This window comes from Hylobates moloch, unplaced genomic scaffold (genome assembly GCF_009828535.3).
Source record: "Hylobates moloch isolate HMO894 unplaced genomic scaffold, HMol_V3 SCAFFOLD_8, whole genome shotgun sequence".
NCBI lineage: Eukaryota > Metazoa > Chordata > Mammalia > Primates > Hylobatidae > Hylobates > Hylobates moloch.
In genome coordinates, this window is record NW_026652283.1 from 66,988,193 (window position 1) to 67,000,966 (window position 12,774).

Genomic DNA, 12,774 nt, shown 5'->3' on the forward strand with positions numbered 1-12,774 from the left:
TATGGATGGCTCTTTCAGTGGTTTCAGAAATATCCAAAGATATGTGATTCACAGAAATGGGAGGACAACCACTGATTCAACATTAAACACAAAAACTATACTGAACACCCTTTAATGTCTTTTTGATGATTCAGAAGGTAAAGTCATTGTGAAGATGGAAATGCATATAGCGTTTTGGTGCTTTAAGATGACAGTGACAGGTAACTTAGAAATATTTAGACAGTTATTTGGGATCATAGGGCCATGCCAGCAGTCACAGAAGATGGGAGTGTCCAGAAATCTGCCATCCAAGATTAGAAATTTGTCTAGGATCAATGGTAAGGACAGTCTGTTTATAATCTGGAACCATGCCACTGTTTGGATAGGAATAAAGTTCCCTGGGGCATCTCCAGCTGGCAGGCAAAGGACTTCACCATTTCAGGAAGGCTCAAACAGGGAAGTTATTTTAAAATCTAAAAGCACCTTGCCTTGTTCTTATGTCTTTCGATGTACAATCTGAGGGCTTGACCCCTTCTTTCTGATGTCCTATGTGGTAGCTTATTTTTTAAAGGCCTTTAATTAGAAAAAGGGGAAAAAGGCCTGGGAGGAAATGTGACTGGACAAACACCCCTGCCTGTGGGCCAAGAATAGAATAAGAGGATATGAGGGAAGGGGTGTTTAGATTCACCCTAAGGAAGACATTCCTAATGGTAAATAACAATTTTTGGAAACTATGGATGGTTGAGGGAAATTATAAGAAACTCCTTCTCTGATGAACTTTTAATATGGAACAGGTTCTCTTGTCGGGGATATTATGATAAACAAGATGGTTTTTCAGTATACTTTCTATGATTCTGACTTTATTTAAAAGATCCATAGATGGCAGAATTAATTCCCTATTGAGGGTGATACCTCAAATACTGCTGTTTTGTGTTGTTTTAATATTGTTTCTGTTTTAGAAAAAAGGATACATGCTTATTGTAAAAATTTCAAACAAAACATTAAAGTACAAAAGAAAGTATCTCCTAAAGATCTCACTATCCAAAGGTAACTGTTGTATTTTTCAGAACTCTTTTATTGTAAGGGATAGAGGCTCAAACTGGCTTAGGGGAACTCTGGTAACAGGTAATTTGATTTACGTAACAGATAAATCGGGGGTATTCCTAGCTGCAAGCATGGCTAAGTCCTGGTTTTCAGATTCTGTGTTAAAGAATCTCTGTCTCCTCATCTCCATCTCCTGGCTCTGCACTCACTGTGTTAGCATCATTTTCAGGCAGGATCTCTCTGCATGGGGCAGAGATGACGGCCGCCAGCAGATCCACCCTTCCATGGTCTTTAGCACCTTCCATCTCAAGAGGATAAAATGCCTTTTTCCCCATAGTTTCAGTAAAAGTCCTATTGTTGGGGGTGGCCTGTGTGTGAGAGGACTGTAGTCTACCACCCAACCCCAACTGAACCTATGAACTGAAGGGAAAAGGGAAAAAGAGTAACTTCTTAAAGGAAACTCTGGCAATTTGTTTCCAAATGAAGAAAAGAATGTCAGGCAGGCAAATAACAAACATTAACATTTTGGGGGATTCATCCATTTGTGCTTCTTTATGGTCCCAATGCAATGCTAATCCAGGAGGCCAGAAATAGGTATGGTCCCAGCAGGTCCTTGTGAGTAGGCGCTCATTTGGGATTGAATCTTCCCCACGAATGTAAGCCCACAGAATTGCCTTTGTTTTCCTGTCATGCTCCTATTTTTTCTTCTATCTCCTCCTGCGATTTAACCAGAAGTACGTTATATTATGTAGACAAGTGGTAAAGGAATGGGCAGGCGTGTGTGTGTGTGTGTGTGTGTCTGTGTGTGTGTGTATTTTAGATCAAATTATTCACAATACTGTGCCTGAAATTGTTATTCTGCTTTAAAATAAACTTCTCCGTCCACTATTATTATAAAGCCATATAACATAAAATTAGTGAACTCTTGGGAGGGGACGTCTCAGAATTTGCGATTGACTTTAGAGATGTTTGATGGGAGCATGCATCTTAAGGCTATGCAGAAATGCCCCTGCACCCACCCCTGTGTTACTGCTGCCTCAGTTTGAATCCTGTCCACCTCCCATCCCTGTGACTTCAGTTCAGTCTCTTCAGAAAGGCTACTTGTTGCCAATGCTTCCCCTCCCTCCTTCTCCTCCTCTTTGCCAGCCCCAGCCTGGTGCTGCTAACCAAGGAGATTTGACGATTAAAAGGGCCTCAGCTCCCAGAGTTCCCATGGCAACAGCCTCCTTGGAGGTCTTTGTTGCCTGCTAAAACTTTGATCTCTGAGAGTGGCTGCTGCTGTTTCTTTCTAAGATTTACAAACAGAGGAAGAAGGAAAAAGAATGAGGGAGAAGGAAGAAAAAGTTTTCTCCTGGCAGAAGGGAGAAAAGGAATTAATTACAGAGCCACACTTTCGCCATAAATTTGGAGACTACTTCTTTGGAACATCTTTTGACTTGAGCTGTGCCTACATTTTCATTTGTAAACTCAATTATGCATCAGATATGCTTCAGATTATGCGTCAGTAGGGTTGATTCCCCAAAGAAAGCAGAATCATCCTTTCTATCATCAGCAGACACCTGTGTCTTCAGGTTTCCAGAACAGCTGAAATAATTCCATAGTTTCCCATGAGAGACAGAAAACAAATGAGGAGTGGCTTTTCAGGCCTCAGCCCCACTGCCTTTTCTCCCAGCACTCTCTCCTAGCTTTGGCCTGCTCTGCCCTGAGCTTACCTAGATTCCCCTGCTGGTCTTGTTTTTAAAAAGAACCAGACAAAAATGCATTGAAGGGATGGAGGAGAGGGAAGAGCCAGAAAAGTTAGCCAAGTGTCAACTAGAATCTGATTCTGGTTAATGACTGCCAATAATGTTCATTCTACTGAATGAAGAGTGGAGTAGGGCTTGTGGTTCCTTCAAAGATGTGGGATCATGCCTTTCATTCTTTGCAAGAAGCTTCCTTTGGCCTTCAGACCTTTCTACTCCGTAATCTCAACCTTGCTCTTTGATAAGGCACCATGGAGTGGAGTCAGTTTTGCTTCAAGTATGATTTGTATTTAAAGTATGATTTTAAAAAATGATTGCTTTTTGCATATTATATCCCTAGCACAGTGAGGATAAAAAATAAAAAAAGACAGTGTCTTGTCTCTATAAAAATTACTGTCTTCTGGTGAAGATAAAAGGTATATTTCTGAAGCAGTTAGAGAACAATACAAGAAAATATTAAAGCTGTATTTGGATATTAAATATGTAGGCCATTGATTCTTAAGAAGGGGCAATTTTTGCCTTTCCGGGAGATATTTGGCAATGTTTGGAGATAGTTTTTGGTTGTCACAACTTGTGGGATGCTGTGGCATCTAGTGGATAGAGACTAGGGAGGCTGCTAAGCATTCTACAATACGCAAGGCAGCTCTCCCATTCCCCAAAGTAATTATCTGGCTCCAGATAGAAATAGTGCTGAGGCTGTGAAACGGATCTTGACCAAAGGTCTCTCTGGATATTGGATAAAGTCCACTGTGAACAGCAGAGGCTTCCGGGTCAGGCAGCCCTGGGCTCAGTGCAGCAATATGAACTTGGACAAGTCAATGTCTATGAGCATGGGTTTCCTTAGCTGAATAAATGGGGAGGGGTAATAAAATTTACACGGAAGACCTATTGTGAAGATTAAATGCACAAAGAACTTAGTAAATGTTAGCTCCCTTCTCCCACCCCTTACCACTCCCCACACCACATCGCCAGCGTTTCATCCCTAATCTGAGGGAACCCTCTATAGGGAATTCTACATGTGGGGACTCCTGCTAAAGAGCTGATTTTCCCTTAGCCCATTCCACAGGCAGAGGCTTTAATGGCCATCTGTGAATTGGCAATCCTATTGCTAATAGATTCACATTTTCTCAGTGACATCTGTACTGTGTTTTGCCAGTAGTGACCCTAATCAGCCCAGTGGAAATCTTCCTGCGAGTGAGTTTGAAAGCATTCTGTCCCAGCATGCTATCTTTTGGTTGCTGTTGGAAGCCCCCATTTCTCAGTGGATGACCCTTAGTTAATTGCGGGGTGTTTACTGCCTAACCTAAATACAAGGATTAGGTCACACAGGCCAGGCCATTTGATGAAGTCTGGAGGGGTCTGAAGAACACTGGACTTGAATTAGGATCTGGGTAGGCTTGGGAAGACTTTAGATAGGGTGACATTATAATTTTACAACTTATCATCCAAACTAGGATACTCTTGAGAGTGAAAAGGGAGGACTTTTAATAATTTCTGGCAAGAGAACAGGCATAAACCGGAACTGTCTAGGCAAACTGGTATGATGGTCACCCGTCTTTAGCTGCTGACCACCTTGAAGGGTCTCCATAGATTGAAGAGAACAGAAGATCCAGAGGGCTGGAGGGTAAATTAGTGTCAGCTCACCTCCACCTGCTGAACCCTGCTGCTAGCTGGCATTTCGTTCCTGGGGACCTATGTATGTGCACATACATCTCCATTCATCTACGTACTTGAATCCAGCAAAGGGTCCCAGCAAAGAGATGGGGGTTTGACGTAACAGTTGTTTTCTGAAAAATTTGCCCTAAGATTTTTGAACCATAAATGACGTCGTTCGCGGCCGTTCACTGCCCTGTGTTAAGAGAACAAATGCGATCTTGCAGGCGCTATTTCCCCTTCCCTAAGCCCCCAGCCACCCCGGTCGCGCCCGCCGCTTCCTCCTCGCAGCCTTTATTCCGCCTCACTATTTTTGCTTCACTTGTTGCTCATCACTGTGGGAGGAAACTCGGCCTTCAATTAGCGCGCATTCCTGGCGGCCCGCGGTTGCCGTGGTTACCCCGGGCAGGAGCCGGAGCAGCTGGGTCAGCTGCGCGCTGCATTGTAGTCGGGTGGACCCGCGCCGGCCGGAGCGGGGGAGGAAACGGGGCGGAGGGCAGGCGCGAGAGTGGGTGGCACCGAGAAATCGGCTCAGCCCCTGGAAAGAAAGAATGGCAGCTCTTGAAAGCCGGGCAGGAGACAGTTGTCCCATTTTTCTCCAAAGCCAGCTGCCGCTATTCAGGCGTGCAGGTTTGCGTTCACACGGGGGCTGTGCCTCCGACTTTGCTGAATTGGCTTCCCATGAGAGGGCCTGGGAAAGGCCCCATGGCCAACCCCTTCACACTAAGGGGGCTGGCCACGGAGGAAAGGGCAGGAACTCTGACAGTTTGAGACCTACCAAGTGTGTGCCCCTCTGTGTCTGCCTAAGACCGCCAGGGCCTTTTTTGGTTAAAGAAAGTGGCCATTCTTGCTATCTTTGTATCTGTGGTAGTCTGATGGATGGAGCAGTGACTTCAAGACACCACACTGGGCTTCAAGAAACTCACTTTCCCCCTTCCGTGACATCCCACGCTCCTCCACTGCATTTTAAAGTCAATCTAGCAGTCTTCTGCATTTCATCTCAGGCCAAGTCGACCATGTTATATTTCTAATAGTATTTTGTATTGATTCGCTCTCTGGGGGTGGAGGTTGAATCACTATAGCACTTTGTGAAGTCAGATTACTTTGCAATCATTTTTGTTGTTTATTAGTTTGTAGCAGCATGGTGAATGCCTTTTAATTAACCCATACTGTGTTATGATGTATTCAGTGATCATTTTTTTCCGGTTGCAACTTTAAAAGGTGCTGAATATTTCAGTTATCTCCAACATTTCCTACATCCAAAAATTGTATTTTAATTACATAAGTAGAGCAGTAATGCCAAAAACATGAACAAATTTCAGGGTCATTCACTACAAATATTAGGAGACTAGAAAGCAGTTGGTGCACATTTCTAAATGAAGGATAAGCAAAGTTTTGGGATGGTGAGATATTGGGAAAAATACTGGAATTGGGGTGAGTACACCTGGTTGTATTCCTGGCTTGATCATTAGTGAATTGTGTGACTTGGGGTAAGATTCTTAACCTCTCAGAGCCTCAGATCCCTGAAGCATAGGGTAGAATATGGACTAGATGACCTCTAAGATCCTTTCTAGTTATAAAATCTGATTCTAGGATTCCATGGGAATAGAAGTCAGCTCCTTAGGCCAAGCTTATAACTACTGCCAAAAACAAAAACAAAAAACAAAAAACCAACCTCAAAGCATTTATTAACAGTTAATTGTAGATGGTCCAATACTAGTTATTTTATGGATAGAATTCAGTTTCAGAATTATTCTCCTTTAAGACTATAATTTAAAGTGAACTAAAATGTAAAGGACACAGAAAGAAAAAGTAAACATATGAAATGCTTAAGAACATAGTTTATAAATATATATAAAAGAAAGGGGGGCTATATCCACATTTGTGATAGTCATACACTATATTTATTAAATGCATGGTTACCATGGGAATATAGAATAAAAACTGGGATGTGTGTGCCCTTGGGAAATTTCCAATCTATTTGGGATTCCAAATAGCCATAGAAACAACTTAACACTTAAAAGCATAGCCATAGAAACATCTTTACACTTAAAAGGGCCAGAGAAAGGCATCTGTTCTCCTCAAAGACATAGGAGTGAAACATTTTGGAGGGTTAGGAGCTGACAGAACAGGGGGTGGATACAGTACATCCCTGAAAATGGATCTAGGGCATCTGAGGAAAGCTTGAAAGTGGGATGAAGCTGAGATGTGCACTAAACATAAGGGAGAAGAGGGGAACCACACGGAACTGGGGAAGAAAGGCATTCCTCACTGTCCTGAACAGAAAGTTCATCTGTATAGTGTATTGGCAAACCCTAGGAGGACTCCAATTTAGTAAGTTTAAAGAAATGGAGATAACTCTGCTGTCAGCAGTGGTATCATAAAGATAAAGGAAATGTTATACTTCCTTTTCCTAAGTTCCAATGCTTTAAACAATGTGTTATCAAGTGATTGAGTAAGCAGGTTCTGAAAACAGGTTTGTCCTAAATCCTAAACTTCTGTACCTTCCATTGTAACGTTGAAGGCTTGGAAATGATTAGAGCTTGGATTTAAGTTTTAAGAGTAGAGACCAAAACAGTCTTTTTGGCTGAAATTTTTATGTGTATTATATCTCTGTAATGACTTCCTCAGAAATACCCTAAGATAACTTCAAAAGTGGCAGTGGCAGAAAACAATTGAAATGGGGAATTTTATAGGTGAGATAGGTAAGTTATTTTATTCACAATGCATATTTCTACCCTGATCATTTAATCCGAAGCGTGTGAATGTGTTTAGCTCTAGAGTTTGTGACAGTATGATATGAAACTGGCACTTGTGTGTGTGCATGTACAAAGTATTAGTATGCCTGATTCGTTTGGTCTATTCAACTTTTTGGTGTGGGGTAGGGTGGTGCTTCTGTCTCCTTAGATAGCAAGATGGCATTTGGGGATATTCCAATGACTGGAGAATGCTCCTGGCATTCTTCCCTGAGTTCAGAAGTGTTAAACATTCTGCAGTATATAGAATAATGCTGCATGAATAAATGAATAGTTCTTTCATATTTTCATTAAAAGCCTACTTCCACCTGAGGTTGATAAAGTCACTATAATGAGCAGCAAATCAGAAGTCCAGCAGCAAATCAGAAGTCCCTGCATACTGAACAAGGGGATTTGCTATTGGAAACACTTCAAGTTCCTGATGGGTGGGTGAGGTGCCTCCTCACGCTGGGCTTCTGGAGATGCCAAGTGTAGAGCATAGTCCCTGCTCTGGAGGGGGTTCCATCTTGCTAGCGGAGGCACTCATAAAAGTAAAGGCACATTACAGCCACGAGATAACTGCTTTAGTGAAGGCATGTGCAGTGGTCCTAGGGAGCATGGAGGAGGAAGAACCTTCTTAGTGCAGCATTCTTACAGGGCTGTGTCAGAACATATCTCAGTCTTGTGGACTCTGTGGTAAGGAATTGAACAAAGCAGTTCAAATGCTTATCTGAGCAAGGAAAGTAAATCAAGTTTGTTTGAGGGGCCTAACCTACCAAGAAAAAGGTATTAAAAAAAAAACTTGGGGAAATGCCACTAGGACATAATTTGTTGTGAAATGTGCAAAGATAATGTTCTGAGTAGAAGTGGGAAACCAGGCAAGGAGTAGGTCTCTAGGGAAAGGCCCCATGACCGGGCAGAACCTGATGTCAAAAATGCAAAGAGGGCTGATGAAAACTAATTTGGTGGGAAGATTTAATAGGTCTTGTGGCACAGAAGCAGATAACTAAAGCTGAGTTCTGTGTAGGCTAGACTGTGAGCCTCTCAAGTGTCTCAAGGGAACACATCTTGTCCCCTGTGTCTCCACCTAGCTAAATATAAATTTATTTGTTGAATGAATGAATGATGAATGAATAAATGAGAGACATTCCAACAGTGAGCTGGTTTGCAGGAATGTGTACAAAGAGTTCAGTTGAGGATAACTTCAAGTGGCAGTGGCAGAAAACAACTGAAATGGGGAATTTTATAGGTAAGATAGGTAAGTTATTTTATTCACAATGCATATTTCTACCCTGATCACTTCATCCGAAGTGTGTGAATGTGTTTAGCTCTAGAGTTTGTGACAGTATGATATGAAACTGGCACTTGTGTGAGTGCATGTACAAAGTATTAGTATGCCTGATTCGTTTGGTCTATTCATGTGGAAATTTCTTAAAAGTAATGGGTTCTGCAAGATTTGGGGGAAACTGTTTGAGTGCTTACATAAAAACTGTATTTTCCACTGATAGTTTGAGCTGTGGTTTGAAAAGAGTAAATGTGGCCTTCTATTTGCAGGGCTTGATTTCCATCCTTTCCTCAGGCATTAAAGTGACTTGTAATTGCCACTCTTAAACTGAATCCTGGAAGAATGACAGCGATTTACAAGTTTGGTAAAGTGCTGCTGAAATCTGGAATGTATTTACTGCAATTGTTTAGACTCTCTAAGATCAGGCCTTCATTGGATATGATAGAAGAAAAGATAAAGCATTTCTAACTAGCAATAACATTCTTAGGAATTGTTAGGGAAGAAGCTGGAAATGGAATATTTTCAGAAATATAAGATTCCAGCATAAATCCACTTTTTAAAATGCCTTTAGCTCCAATAAAATGTAAGTAATGGTGTAAAAGCTATAGAGCTTTGCACCGTCTCTGCTGTTGACATGATATATTGGGATTGTCTGCTCTCCCAAAACGCCTACTGTATTTTGAATTCTGAAGATATTTAATTTCACCCACTTTACTGCACATATCACCTACACTACCCTGCAGCTAACACTACACAGGTGCATTATGGGAAGCACTCACCTTCTGAAGCATCAGCTATTGACTGTTGCTTCAGGGAGCATGAGAAGCTTGATGTATGTCTTCCTGTTGGAGTGACAAGCTTTGTGAATCACCTGTCCATATGTCTGATACACCCTTTCCTTATTTTAATTTTTTCCATCACAAAAGTAAAAAAGTCTAAAGTAAAAAAATGCAGGTTCCTTCATTGTTCTTCCATGCTGCTCATTCTAGCTGCCTAGAAAAAAGAAGTGCTAGCGATTTGGTGCGTAATGCTATTGTTACCAATTTTAATTTGAACATAGGTGACTAGATCTTGTATTTACTATCATTCTGTGTGTGGAAGTAATGTTAGAACACCATCAAGGTAACCTAAACAGCCTATGGGGAAATGCAGCTTTGTGTTTTACCATCCCATAAATTTATGTGTGTGTGTATACCCTTCAGAGGTTGCAAACTCATGATTTCTGGGCTCTATGCAGCCTGCAGACATATTGTGTATGGCTCACCCAGTGTTTTAAAAATAATGAATTGGTTGCCAACGTTTGAAAATCAAGTTATTTCACATAAAATCTGGGGCCTGGAAAATACTGAAAAATAGGATGATCTGAAACCCTGAAGACACATTTCTATGGGGCCACAAGTGGCTGGAGGTGACTAGTGGCGGCCTCCTAATGACATATCTAGCTACTCCCTGTTATATCTGGCCAGCTGCACTCATTTGCATTACCTGCTGGTGCCCATAGACGTTTGAGTTTTTAACTCCAATCACTGAGTATCAGATTTGGGAACTAAAAGTGATATAAATAGAGTGACCGTATAATTAATTGTCCAAACTAGAATACTTTGAGAGTAAAAAGGGGTGCCATTAAAAATTACACCTGGACCATAGACATAATCCACAACTGTCCTAGACAAACCAAGATAGATGGTCTTTCTGTTTGTAAACTACTCCATTCAACCCCTTCATTTTACTAATGAAAAAACTGAGACCCTGAAAGGGAAAGTAATTTGCCTGTAGTAATCACCAAGTGAAGTAATGATAAAGTTGCCTTAAGTATTCTGACTCCCAGTTCACTGCTTTTTCCAATATAACATGCTCTATATAATATGTATAAGCACCACATCCTCCTTGAATGTATGGATTCTTTTTTCTTTTTTTGTATAACAAGGATGGCCTTTACTTTAGTTTCCAGTACCTTGTCCCTCATTTCCATCTCAGACCTTGTCAGAATGGTACTGGATTCTTATAGTTAATTAATTATCACAGTCAGTTTGCTATGGGAGCCCACAGATTGGTAGCTTATAACATCAATGACATTTCTATCATGAATTCAAGTAATGATTTGGACCATAGCATATCCAGAGATGTTTAAAACATTGGTAGTCTTGAGAAGTGGAGAGTAAACACTAGCAAAGTTTCTGATTTTACAAGATACACCAAGATATATATTTACAAGTGCTAATTATGCAGATTGAAAAAAAAAACAATAAAAATCCACCATCAAGTACATATCTGATAACTGGATTGCTAAAAAAACAGTATGTATTGACTTCTTGATCATTGATTATTGCCTGGTCTTCAAGAAATCTCCAGGAGCCCAAATTCCCAAATCTTTGACTAGGTGTTTATTACCTCATTGAGTTTCCAAGAGATATTTTTATAGAGAACACTCAGAGGAGACCAATGCATGCTGTCTCTTAATCCCTTTCTCAAACTTTGGCCCCAAATCGTTACTAATTTCCTACCCTAGGGAACTGCATAAGCCTTAGGGGCACCTCTTAGTCTTTTATGAAGGCTTAGGTCAAAGACTAGCCTGAGAAGACACCTTTTTCCAATGTCCCACTTGACTCCTACTTGTCCTTCCAAGAGACCTTGCAAGCAGCAGAGCAATCTTACCATGTCAGCTGCATGAGATGGGGGACAGAAAGAAGGAAGCTGTATTTGCCAAGGCCAAAAGCAGAGTTGGCCTAAGTCAGCCATCCCATACTTCCTTACCTTGGAATATACTCTGGTCTTAGCTTTTTAAACATGGGACCATCGCCCACATAGACTAGGACTCATGTTACCACACTGGCCTTGTAGAGTTGAGGAGAGCCAAGAAAAAGTGAGCAAAGACCCCTCTACCCTGCTCACTAAATCTTGCCCCAGCTCCAGCATACTCCCCTAGTGTCCTGAAGGAGCCCCTTTTTCTTTGACCTTTGTCGGAGCTTCTTTTCTGTGGGTGACTTGATAGAGGAAGGGACAAGTGACCAACCATGACCTTAGATTTAAAATATGAACCACACACATGAGTAACCTTTTCTCTAATGCACCTCAACAAACTTTAACATGAAGGAATTGTTTTCTAAATGAGCCATATCTATATGCATGAAACAGATCGCCAGAGCTGTGCTGTCCAATAGCAACATGTGTCTACTGAGTCCTTGAAATGACAATATTTTAATGATAGTCACATAAGCTAAAAATAGTATCACATTAATTTCCTTTGTTTCTTTTTACTTTTTGTAGTACTTCCTAGAAAAGCTAAAATTATCCACATTGCTTGCACTATATTTCTGTTGGATGGTGCTGTTCTAGAGGTATATGTCAGGTACCTAAATGAAGTAGAATTCAGTTGCATGTTTAGGTGCTACAGTGACTTTTTACCATCATCACAAGTCTGAAAGGAGGGAAATTTGCTAGTTGTTTACAGTACTACTAGTTTATTAGCAAGGCTTCAGTGTGGTAGAGATATAATGTCAGGGGCAGAAGTTCATAACAGGACTTCACCTTGATATGAGAACATGATGAAAGCATTCATCATGTCTTTCTGTAAATCAGGCTAGTTTTAAAATGGACTATTCTGCTCCCTTACGTCTTCCAGCCTCTTGTTTCCTGCACAGCTCTTTGCTTCCCAGAGCCCTTGAGGGGCACCTGTTCTGACTCCAGCTTTTAAGTTTCTCTGCCACATTATGCAGAAGGTACTTGGGTCCATATAATGCCAGCTGTGGGTGCCATATGGAAAAGCCATACCATCTACATATGTACAGTGTATTTCAGAAGCCAGAAGGAGTGTAGAGGAATGTGTAACTGATCTAGTTTTATCTTTCCCTTGCCTTTGAAAATTTTAATCATTGAAATATCTTTAGGCTGCAAATAGAATCATGTAGTGAGATAATTCTGAGTTAAAACCAAATATGTACTTTTGTTTTTATATGGACATAGGACTGTGTATGGATGTATGAAAATGTAGATTGAACATTTGGATACAGACGGGCTTGACTTTCCAGTGAAGTGTATGGAGATGGATGTATAAATGAATGGAGATAGTGTATGTCAGTCTGCTGAAGCAGAGATTTCCTCCTCCTATAAATAGTTGGAGAGAAAGTTCTGTTTCTGCTTCCGCTTAGTTTAGGTGCAGAGTTCACTTAGATGGCTGCCAAAGATTGACAGAGAAAGTCATTCTCTTGTCTCACCCTAGCTTTGGTGATGTGCTTCTCATACCACAAAGAGCATGCACTAATGGCCCCACATATGGATGGTACCAACTGGAGCCAGGCTTTAGGCTATGTTTTCCTTTGGAATAACCACTTTCCTT

At 41.1% G+C, this 12,774-nt stretch overlaps 1 protein-coding gene and 1 long non-coding RNA gene across 4 annotated transcripts in view; one reads left to right on the plus strand and one right to left on the minus strand.

Moving 5' to 3' along the window:
- Positions 1-12,774, plus strand: part of ILDR2 (immunoglobulin like domain containing receptor 2) — a 74,417-nt gene that overhangs the window by 36,765 nt on the left and 24,878 nt on the right. The gene's annotated exons all lie outside the window — the stretch shown is intronic.
- LOC131384097 (uncharacterized) lies at positions 1,032-4,924 on the minus strand. Its single transcript, XR_009214613.1, has 3 exons — positions 4,727-4,924; positions 4,410-4,614; positions 1,032-1,740 (listed from the first exon to the last, which is right to left on the minus strand). It is a non-coding gene; the product is annotated as an uncharacterized LOC131384097 (long non-coding RNA).